At 34.5% G+C, this 12,535-nt stretch overlaps 1 protein-coding gene across 1 annotated transcript in view; it reads left to right on the plus strand.

Moving 5' to 3' along the window:
• Positions 1-2,178: 2,178 nt before the first annotated feature.
• The window catches only part of FAM135B (family with sequence similarity 135 member B), a 372,619-nt gene continuing 362,262 nt past the window's right edge, over positions 2,179-12,535 (plus strand). Inside the window, 1 exon segment of the mRNA XM_074264776.1 lies at positions 2,179-2,864. The gene's annotated coding sequence lies outside the window, so the exon portion shown is untranslated.

Consider the following 12,535-nt stretch of genomic DNA (forward strand, 5'->3'; position numbering starts at 1 on the left):
GAGAAGACAATATTTGGAATAACCTCATTGGGGAATGTGATGGATAATTGCTTAAGAAAAAATAATAGGATTTTCATGCAGCTCTGAGGCACCTATTGAGATTAGTCAACATAAATTTCTATTGAATTGGATTAATTAGATAGATTGCATGACTTATTATAGGAGTATTAAAGAAAGGGAAAGTGACCAAGAACTGAAATACTGCCTACTACTTCCTAGGCACTATGCTAAGCCTTTTATAAATATGATCTCATTTGATCCTCACCCAGCCCTATAGAGTAGGTGCTATTGTGATCATCTTTCCAATTGAGGAAACTGAGACAAACTGAGCTTAAGTTTTTACTTAAGATTTCACTTTAGGCCTTCCTGACTCTGTCCATGTTCTAGCCATTTTGCCACCAGATACATCCCTAAGGCTTTTTTTTCCTAGGTTAAAACTCTAGAGAATTACTAATGTGTCCCTGATCTGACACTATGGTCATGGACAAGTCCTTTCATCTCTGATTCTTTTTTTTTTTTTTTTCCTTATCCCTAAGCTGGAGATTCAATCAACAGCTACTGGAAAGGCTACTGGAGTTTGCCTTCTATTCAAATTGAATTAATTGTGACTAGATAAAGAGTCCATGAATAATAATGATGATGATGTTGATAAGGTACTATATGGCTTGAAAAAGACTTTATAAATTTTATTTTATTTTCAAAATAATTCTGGGAAGATAGGACCTTATCATTATTACTATTTTACAAATGAAAAAAAACAGACATACAGAGTTTAAGAGACTTAGACACTTTATTATGTCTAAAGTAGGATTTCAATCCAGGTTTTCCTGACTCCAGATCCATTACTCTTTTTAATTCTGCTACCTCCTAAAGATAGAAAAGGTAAAGTTTCAAAAAGTATTCCAATTTTATCCATTCACTGCTGACCCATGACCACATTTATTTTAAAATACGATGGATCTCCAAGGACTTGACTGTTTTTAGAACTAATACATCTATTTAACATGTCCACTTTAATTTAGGGAAAGTATCAGCTGTCATCTTCTATTCTTCCCTTCCTTTTTTCACTTCCTATGTTATTTCATTTGACTACATACACACAGCGATGGAGTATAAATGATGTGAGTGTTTTGATCCTCATTTTATACATAGGGAAAAGTGAGCTTATGACTGGTGCAGTGACTTTCCTAGGTCTATCTAGCTATTAAGAGGGGAACATCAGCTTGGTGTCATGAAAATAGTCTTGGATTCAGGGTCAGTGGATCTAGATATTGAATCCCAATCCTGATACTCAGTCTATAGATTTTAGAAGTTATGTCATCCTGTAGAGCCTCAGTTGAGTTGAAAAAAGAGGGTAGTATTAAGGTTTCTTCTATTTCTCGCTCTGTGACCCTAAGAAGTGATAGAAAAGGGACTCACTCTCAAGTCATCTGCTTTTAAAATTAGCATTCTTCCTATGACCCTGTGCTATTTCTCCAGAGAGGGTAAGCAAGGATCAAGGAGGGTGAAAGATAAGCTAAATTCACCTGCTGAATTATTTTGCCTCAGGCTCATTTTAAGTTCAAAGAAATGACATAATTATTTTTACTTAGGTTTAGAGATGATTGGATTAACCTCCCTGTATCTGCTTAAAGCTTCCAGCAAAGGTTGACCTTGATATGTTCCCAAATGTACTTTGGAGCCTGATTATGACTTTTTTTTGACTCTTCAGTTATTATTCTTCACACCGGCAACCTAGAGTTTACAGGCCTCCCTCACTCAAATCAAATTCACTTGCATGTCATGGCATCACCTTCCTGATGTCATTGGCATCTTTGAGAAGGACAAACAGCAACCTCTGTGAGTAGGAGCTATCCTGCTGAGGACCAACTATCTTTGTTCCTCCCTCCCTTTTTCTTTCTTTCTTCCCTCCCTTGACTCCCTTTCCCCTTTCCTTCCTCACTTCACCCTTTTCTTCCTTCCTTTCCTCCTTACTTCTTCCCTCCCTTCTTCTCTTCCTTTCTCCCTTCCTTCCTTTCTTCTTTTCTTCCCTCCTTTTCTCCTTCCTTCCTTCCTTTCCTTTCTTCCTTCCTTTCTTCCTTTATTTCTTCTTCCTTGCTATGCAAATATATACACACATATATATTTATATATGTATTTGTATGTGTATAAATATATGTGTATTTTTTGACTGTTTTTTGCCTCAATTCTTAGCCAGCCTTAATTGCTGAGTGAGTGTCATCTCAGTCAAACTGAAACCAGTTAAAAGACCTTACTTAGTTTAAAAAGACCAAGGTTTTCCCCTGCAGGAGCATCTCCAGGTGTCCTGTTGGTGATTTTGCACAGTTCTCCCTCACTCAAATCCAACTCACTTGCATGTCATGGCATAGCCTTCTTGATATTTTGGTTGTCTTTGAGAATGAGGAATAAACAACAATACCTTGCAACTTGGATGCTCAAAGTCCATCTGGATTGAAATCCTATGTTCCTATGCTACTTTGTGTCAACAGAAATATAAAATAGCTTGCCTGTGACATGCTCTTCTGTCATGATCTCAGGAGATTATGTCATAGTGAGGCTTTTAGGAATTCAGATAGTTCTGGTATAGTGGAAATACTTAGACTTTCAGGATATGATTGAGGCACTTAGATCTGGCCCAGACATTTCTTTGCTTCTCTTGATACCATTTTTCGATCTTCAAAATAGTATTAATAACATGAGATGAAGAGTGAATTAAAGAAGTTCCTGATCAATTTGAGGAAATAGTCCAATTGAGTTGATGAGGTTACCCAAAATGAGCTATCCTTTGAAGGCAATTGAAAAACATTTACCACCAAGAATGTGAATAGACCAACAGATGCCTTATTGATAGGAAGGAACTGAGGGTAAGTTACTACTATCTGTAACTTATATAAGAAAAATGATAGCAACCTAGTGCTCTTACTCTCTAGGAGCTTTTCTCCCTTGTGTCTTCTTCAATATTTGATCATCCCAAGACTTATAGCAAAAACATATAGCAGTCTTAGACCTATGTTTGTATACAGTTTGAGAGGAGTGTGCTCAAGAACACAATTCCTGAATCTCAAATGCCTTTATAAATGAAGACTCCATTTCTAATTCACCAGAAAGTATGATCCTAGAATCTAGCCACCTCAGTAGAGAATGAAAATGGGCAACAAAAATCTTTGAGGGTTTCCTTAATGGGTATAACCCCAAATCGAAGAGTTGCAGGATTTGAAATTTCAAAACTAAGAATTTCAACCTTCTAATGAGAGATTTTCTGATCCAGTGTGTTCCTTTAAGAAAAAGGAGGGAATTTCACATAGTTTCTGTTTAAAGTTTTATTTGGAAAGAAAAATTACTGGGATACAAAGTATAATTGTTATGGAAAGGGAATTGCTTGTTCAGTGATCACCAAAGTAGACTTCCAGGGGATGTCTAAACCATGGATGGGGAGTTTGAAGAAGTCTATATAATATTCTTTATGAAAGTTACTCACTGGCATTGACAGAGGGTTAACCAGATAAGAACCTCAAGTTTAGTTCCCATGTCTGAGAATATTAATATGCTCCTTGAATGCTTATAATTCAACAATTTGTTCATGGGTTCCTTTAATTCTTTAGTGTATGATGTATTTTCTTTAAAATAAAGACTCTTCCATATCCTATAACCATATTATTGATTGAATGCCTGTGTCCTGTTTCTGGACCCTGTTATACCCACATTTGAGAGAATATTGGTATAGCTAAATATCCCCTATCACTAACCTTTATTTAGGAGAATTTCTAAGAAAGGAAAATTAACTTATTGGAATCATTCTCCAATGTTGAATTCTGTTCATGTTTTAGGATTTGTAATCTCTGTTGCAGTTGGAGCTACATAGATAAGTATGATGATAGCTCTTTTTGATACATATACATATATATATGTACACATATATATGATGCATTTATACACATGTATATACATATCTGTACATACACATATGAATATATTCATACATATATATATGTATATATACAAACATACTGTGTGTATGTATGTGCATTATGCTGATTCCCAATCCTTACTCTGTCCTGGCATCCTTTATGATGGCTTCCAACATAGGATGTATCAAGTAACAATACCTCACCACTAAACTCTTAAAATCCTTCACTAGAGTGTGTCCCAGATAACCTCATTTTCCTAATCTTTTTTTTTTTCTTGGTACAAGCCCCTGTCCTTCCACAAGTGTCACACATTTTTAAATTGAACAGAAACCTCTTCTGGTGTTTAGATCAGTACTATCTTTGAATCTTCTTTAAAGTGTGTTTATCTATGTATGTATATTTACACACACAGACATAAAATACAAACACTCATACACACATATTTGTACTTATATGTATGTAATATGTGTATATATACACATGTATGTCATTATGTCACATAATTGCCTTGCATAGACCTTAAATTTGCCTTGACATTTTTTCCTATTGTTCCTAGTTCTGCTGTGTGGGACCAAGCAGAAAAATCCAATTCCTCTTCAACATAGTAGTTCTTCAAATATCTGCCAGAATTGCCATCTCTAATATGCAGGCTTGCCACTGTGATTGTATTGTTGTAGAAACTTAAATGTTTCCTGATGGCCTCTAGGATAAAATGCAGAATCCTTAGCCTGTCATTTTAAACCACTCATCAACTGGCTCTGACCTGGTTTTTTAGTGTGATTTTATTTTATTCATCAGAAATTCTGTGTTCCAACCAAATTGGTCTACTTGACCTGTACCCAGCATTTCATTACTACCTTTGTTTAAGTTGTCCTTCATGCTTGGAAAGATTTTTTTCCCCTCACCTCTACCTCCTGGAACTCCAAACTCTCTTCTTAGCCTTAGCTTAATGTCATTTCTCCACCTTAATCCCCCCCTCAGGCCTATAAAGATTGACCACCAACCACCTGTCTCGGGGATCATTTCTTTGTATTTTCTTTAATATATTTCCTATGTACTTATTTATGTGCATTTTGAATCTCCCCCAGAATGCCAGTCTTGGAGGACTGGGACTTTTCTTATTTTTTTTTTTTAATTTGTTTTTGTTTTTGTTTTTTGTCTTTGTAAACCAGATCTTAGCACTAAGTGGTACATAGTAGGCACTTCATAAATGCTGTGTAACTGAATATAACTAAGGAAGCCTATTAGATATCAAATAGAATATAATATATAAGCCTGGTACATAGTAGGCACTTCATAAATGCTGTGTAACTGAATATAACTAAGGAAGCCTATTAGACATCAAATAGAATATAATATATAAGCCTGGTACATAGTAGGCACTTCATAAATGCTGTGTAACTGAATATAACTAAGGAAGCCTATTAGACATCAAATAGAATGTAATATATAAGCTGGTACATAGTAGGCACTTCATAAATGCTGTGTAACTGAATATAACTAAAGAAGCACTATTAGATAATCAAATAAAATGTTATGTATAAGCCTGGTACATAGTAGGCACTTCATAAATGCTGTGTAACTTAATATTACTATGGAAGCACTATCTAACATCAAGTAGAGTGTAATATGGACTAATTATTCCAGAAGTATTAAGGCAATTTTTACTCCTAGAATAGGGATATTTCAATGCTATGTTTCCTTTTTCTACAAATCATGTGTAATGCTCTTGAAAATATTGTCTTTCTCATGGGCATACACACAATAAGAAAGGGTTGTCCTTGTTTTATTTCTTTGTCTTTTTAAATTGAATCTGAGACTTTATTAACTAATAGTCAGCTTCACTGAGGAAATCCCTCTACCAATATCAAGTTACTTTTACTCTAATAGTTAAATTATTTCTACTTGGTCCCAAAGGTTAAGTGATTTGTCTTGCACAGCATGGTCTATATGTTATTAGGGATAGGATCTAAATCAAGCTCTTCTTGATGATACCATGTTATCTCTTTCTCATGGTCCAGGCCAGGAAAATGTTGTGACTTGTATTGACTTGTCATAAAACATAGTGAACATGAACAAGGGTAGGGATTATTACCAAATGCTGGAAGTTCCTAGAGGAAGCATCTTAGCTCAGTTTGATGTGCCAACAATCTGGGAAATAGGAATAGATGGTGGATCTCTCATATTTCCTAGAACACAGTGAATCTGTGGCTAATAATCAGAGTAAGAGAGGAATGCCTTGCACTATTCTGTCTAATTCAGTACAATGGTGATAGATACCATCAAATGGAATGAAGCAGATGGTTCCTTTCTGGCAACACTCTGTCATCCCTATCTTTGATACTGTGCTCTACATAGCCCTTCCTCAATGTCAAATTATTCGACATTTAGATCTCTTCTAGAACATTTCTTGATTGCAATGTGATTTAGGTCATTGCTATACCTGGTAGAAAAAGAATCTGGACTTAGTTTGCTTTCCAGATGGTTTGATCCATGGTCCAGTGACTTGATTCAGCCTTGCTTTTGCATCTCTGATATTGTTGAATGGTCCTTTTCTTTCTCCTATATTCCCCAAGGTTGACTCATTTGTGGAAGGAAACAGGTTTCCTTCTGAGGACTGGTGATAGCAAGGAAGAGATAGAGAAGAGGCTGCACAAGATTATTGTATAGCATACATATATTGGATTTAACATATTTATCATATATATATCCCCCTCAAGGGGAGGGGGGAGAAGGAGGGGAAATTTTGGAACACAAAGTTTTGTAAGGGTCGATGTTGAAAAATTATCCATGCATATGTTCTGAAAATAAAAAGCTTTAATAAAAAAAGAGAGAAAAGAGGCTACAATTGTCACATTTTGGAAAGGGGAAGGGGAAAAAATAAGTCAGTATGTGATCAATATAGTCAAACATATCAGGGATAATGGAAATATGAGAAAATATTTCATTACTGATTCTCATTGTTCCTTTTAATCTGACATTTTATTTCATAAATATAACATGCTATAAAATATTTTTAAAATGAAAAGAGGAAAATAAATTTTAAATATATAGAAGACTGAATAGTTTTCCTGGTCTTATACTACATTCTACATAGGAAGGAAGAAGCAAGGAATCTATAGGTCATAGATCTGCTCTTACCTCTTGAATCCTTTGACAATAAAATATTTAAATTAATTTTATTTCCTTACATGATATAGAGATTTCTCTGTCTCTCTGTCTTGGTCTTTCTTTACTAAACTCTAGTTATCTCATGCTGTATGTCTTGCCTTTGATCTCTGCTTTTTTCTCAGGTCATCCATTTGATTTTCTGGTTTTCTTCTGCTTACTACAAAATCATTCAAAACTTTTCTCTGTTTTACCTTCATCCTATGGACATCAGTTGCCATGTTCAGACTTTTAATCACCTCTCCCCTGTACTACAGCAAAACCCTCCTAATTAATTCCCTGCCTTTAATCTCTCTACTCCAATCCATCTTCCACACAGTTGTCAATGTTATCTTGCTTTGGCAAAAATCTGGCATTCTATCTCCCACTTCTGTAATCTTTGTACATATCGTCCTCCATGTATGGAAAGTTTCCTCAACTCACTCATATTCTCTCTCTCTTCTTCTCTCTCTCTCTCTCTCTCTCTCTCTCTCTCTCTCTCTCTCTCTCTCTCTCTCTCTCTCTCTCTCTCTCTTACTCTCTCTCTTTCTCTCTCTCTCTGTCTCTCTATCTCTCTCTCTGTCTTCTCTCTCTCTCTTTCTTCTTCTCTCTCTCTCTCTTCTTCTCCTTCTCTCTCTTCTTCTCTCTCTCTCTCTTTCTCTCAAAAAATATATATATATGTAATGATATATATTATATATTTTTATATAATAGATGCTATGTAATACATGAGACTTTTCCTAATTTCCCCTACTTTTAATCTTTTCTTCCTCAAAAGATAATAATACATTTTTATTTACATTCTAGTCCATTAGAATTAAACTTTTTTTATTTCCAGGGAATGTTTTTCCTTTTATCTTTGTATTCCTAGTGCCCGATACAGAGTGGGTACTAAATTGAGTTGCTGGTATTGGATTGATGTATCCTCTGATCTCATTCTAATAGGAGAAAATAAGACATGTACAATGCAGCTATTATCTATATTATGTCATAATATATGCTGAACTGCACTTGGACTCAAGAAGACCTGAGTTCAAATCCTCCTTCTGTTACTTACAAATTGTGTGACCTTAGGCAAAACTGAGTAAATGTGAGAAATAAAGCTTGAAAGTACATAGTGAGAATATAATTCTCCATATTTTTCAGATGATGAAACAGAGGCCTTGGGAAACAGATAAAGTGTTTCCACAAGGTCACACACTTAGCTAAGGATTCAGTTTGGGATTCATATTCTTACTTTTCACTCAGAACCAGCATTGTCTCTCAATTAACCACAGTACACTCTCATTATAGCATTTTTTGAAGGTGAGCTCTAGGCAGTTATTATAATGACACTTTTTTTCTGTTATGTTCTTAATAAGTTATGACTCACAGCCCTTCTTTTGTGGAGACTGTTAAATGTTTTGTTCCTCTGTTTCTGAATTTTAACCTCTTTTTTTGAGAAGAAAAAAGACAAGAGGAGGGAAAGCAGCAGAAACATAATGCTTTTCATTCAATTGTTATTTACCTCACCCTCCACTGAGAAGAAAAATAAACACACACTCCAATTGGATCCCAATAGTTATAAGAAAATAAAATGTCTCTTTGCCAAGAGGAAGATTCCCAGAAGATGCATTTTCAGTGCAAGGTGTGCTAGCTTTCAAAGAGCTGAGAGAAGTCAAAGATGATAAATGAAATTGAGACATGAAGAATAAAGATTTCCTTCATGGTTGGAGAACCAAGATAATCACACGGGGACCTTGCATTTTTTTCAACCAACCAAAGTGTTCTCATTTTTGAACTGAACATTAAAAAGCAATTAAAGAGATAATAGAAGCCAGGATGTCACCCATTATGTGGGGACAGTGTGAAGAACATTGGACTAAAGAGACTAGATATGTGATGTCTAATCCTGGCTTTGACATTTACTAGTTGTGGAACTAGGGGTCAACCCTTTCCACTTTAACATTTGTAAAATGATAGGTTTGGATTAATTGCCTCTGAGATTTCTATTCCTAATATTTTTGATCCTTTCATGTAATACCAGTTCTGTCATTTAAGTTGGAAGAAGATAATTATGATAGTTATTGGAGATAAGGGCAACATCTTAAACATATTATGTTTCCCCCTTTCTTTCTTTCTTAACTAATTGATCTGTACTTTTTTTTTTCTCTTGGAGGTGGTGGTAAAGTAGATAAAGGGCTACTCTTAGAGTCAGGAAGATCTGAGTTCAAAAGCTGGAATCAATACTTAATTAGCTGTGTGACTTTTCAAAAGTTACTTAATACTCTTCTCACTTGGGATAATAACAGGACCTAACTCTTGGAGTTTTTGTTAGGAAAAATGAGATTATTTATAAAGTTCTTAACATAATACTTAACAACTAATAGGTGTTAAATATTTAATACTTAATATTTAACACATATCAATTATTAAGGAACATTGCATTAGGACTTAGGAAACCAGTATCTAATATTTACCCTTACCTACCTTTGTGACTTCCAAAATGTTCTCTCAGGCCCTCTTCTTCATGGATAAAATGATAAAGTTGGACTAAATAGATAAGTAGATAAAGCATTCTTTTATTTGTTGTAATTTTAACATTGCTTTATGAATTATGTTGGGAGAGAAAAATCGGAGCAAAAGGGAAAAAACCATAGGAGAAATGAAAAAACAAAACAAAAGAAAAGAAGTGAACATAGCATGTGCTGCTTTATATTTAGTCACCTTAGTTCTTTTTCTAGGTGCAGATGGAATGTTCTGAACAAAGTTGGGATTGCTTTGGATCATTGAACTGCTGAGAAGAACCAAGAGTTTCATAGTTGATCATTGCACATTGTAGCTGTTATTGTGTACAACGTAATCCTGGTTTTGCTTGTTTTATTCAGCATCAGTTCTTGTAAATCTTTCCAGGCCTTTCTAAAATCAGCTTGTTTTCATTTTTTTATAGAACAATAATTTCCATTATCTTTATATACAAAAACTTGTCCAGCCATTCCCCAACTCATGGTCATCTACTCCTTTTCCAATTCTTTGCTACAAAAAGAGCTGCTACAAACATTTTTGCACACGTGGGTCCTTTCCCCTCCTTTATGATTTCCTTGGATACAGATTCAGTAATGGCACTGCTAGTTCAAAGGGTGTGCACAGTTTAATGGCCCTTTGGGCATAGTTCCAAATTGCTCTCCAAAATGGCTGAATCAGTTCACAACTCCACCAACAATTCATTAGTATCCCAGTTTTCTCACATCCCTTCCAACACTTACCATTGTCTTTTCCTGCCATCTTAGTATATCTGAGAGGTGTAGGGTGGTACCTCAGAGTTGTTTTAATTTGAATTTCTCTAATCAACAGTGATTTAGAGCATTTTTTCATATAAGTATAGATGGCCTTAATTTCTTCATCTTAAAATTGGCTGTTCATATCTTTTAACCATTTATCAGTTGGGGAATGATTTGTAGTCTTGTAAATTTGACACAATTTTTTATATATTTTAGAAATGAGTTTTTTATCAAAAATATTAGCTGTAAATATTTCCCCCCAGCTTTATACTTTTTTTAAAAAATCTTTTTTTTTTCTGTTGCTTTTATTTGTGTAAAAAAGTTTAAGTTAAAGTAATCAACATTGTCTGTTTTGCATTTCATGATGTTCTCTAGTTCATCTTTGCTCATAAATTCCTCCCTTCTCCAAAGGTCTAATAGGCAAATTATCCCTTGTTCTCCTAATTTGTTTATGATGTCATCCTTTATGACCAAATCATGTATCCATTTTGACCTTATTTTGGTATGGGGTGTGATATGTAAATTTATGCTGAGTTTCTGACATGTTATTTTCCAGTTTTCCTAGCAATTTTTGTCAAATAGTTATCTCTTATTCCAGAAGCTAGATTTTGGGGGTTTATCAAATACTAGATTGCAAGAGGCCTTGATTATTGGGTCATGTGTATCTAACCTGTTCCACTGATCCTCCACTCTATTTCTTAGCCAATATCAAATGGTTTTGATGACTGCTGCTTTATAATATAGTTTTAGGTTTGATACTGCTAAGCTACCATCCTTTGTATTTTTTTTTCATTAATGCCTTTGATATTCTTGACCTTTTCCTCTTCCAGATGAATTTTGTTATTATTTTTCCTACTTCTATAAAATAATGTTGTGGCAATTTGATTGATATGGCACTGAACAAGTTGACCAATTTAGGCAGAATTGCCATTCTTATTATGATATTACCCATAAATAATTGATATTTTTACAATTGTTTATATCTGACTTAATTTGTATGAGAAGTGTTTTGTAATCATGTTCATATAGTTCTAATAGCGCGTGTATCCCCCCAAGTATTTTATTGTGTCAACAGTAATAAATGAAATCTCTCTATCTCTGTTGATGGGGTTTATCAGTAATATATGGAAATGCTGATGATTTGTGTGGGTTTATTTTATATCCTGCAACTTTGCTAAAGCTGTGAATTGTTGTGAATTGTGAATTTTCTAGGATTCTCTAAAGTATATCATCATATCATCTGCAAAGAGTGATAGTTTTACTTCCTTGTCACCTTTTCTAATTCCTTTATTTTCTTTTTTCTTTTCTTATTGCTAAAACCAACATTTCTAGTACAGTGTTGAATGATAGTGGTGATAATGAGCATTCTTGTTTCACTTCTGATCTCCCTGGGAATGTGTCCAGCTCCTCTCCATTACAGATGATGTTTGCTGTTGGTTTTAGAGAGCATATATCATTCTTTAAGTGTTTACTATGTGCCAGGTACTGTACTTTGGATATAGAAATAAAGGCAAGCAAGACAGTCCCTGTCCTCAAAGTCCTTCCATTGTAATGGGGTAACACAATCTAGAAAAGGGAACAGGCTGGTATTTTCTCAGATGCAGTATTTATAGATGATCAGTGAGTGAGGCAGGGGATTCATCTAGGGAAGAAAAGAAAATTCATCTACCTGAATTAAAGATAGTTTCAGAGAGAAGAGCAAAGTTTTCTCCCTCTATTTTGTGGAAAGAAGGAATGACTAGAGTACAAATATTACAGTTGGGAAATGACTGGAAAGTAATGATCTTAAATATCTCTCTTTGATCTATTTCAAGATAACTAATTAAAAAAATCTTTCTTGGTCTTTAATATTCATCAAAACCTCAAGTAATTCTCTACTTTAAATTTTCTGAGTATTCTTATAATTTTTTTACAACTTAAAAAATTCATTTTTAGTTACTTTCCCTTGCTTTTATCTTCTCTGCTTGTCTCTTAAAATTTTAGTCAGGGAGAAGGAGCCAAACACCTTTGAACATCTTTAAATAATACCATTAAAGTTTCTTAAGTGGCAGAACTCACAAAAGTCCAGAGTAAAATAATTTAATACAATTTAAGAGGTCAATAGGAAAGATCTGACCTATCTGGATGAGAGTCAAGATGCAATTCTGTAAGTATAGGCCAGCTCCAGCAAACTCAGCCTTGGGTAACAGAACACAGGCCTTCTTGGATCATACCACCTTG

The sequence above is a fragment of the Sminthopsis crassicaudata genome, chromosome 1, assembly GCF_048593235.1.
Source record: "Sminthopsis crassicaudata isolate SCR6 chromosome 1, ASM4859323v1, whole genome shotgun sequence".
In the NCBI taxonomy this organism is placed as follows: Eukaryota; Metazoa; Chordata; class Mammalia; order Dasyuromorphia; family Dasyuridae; genus Sminthopsis; species Sminthopsis crassicaudata.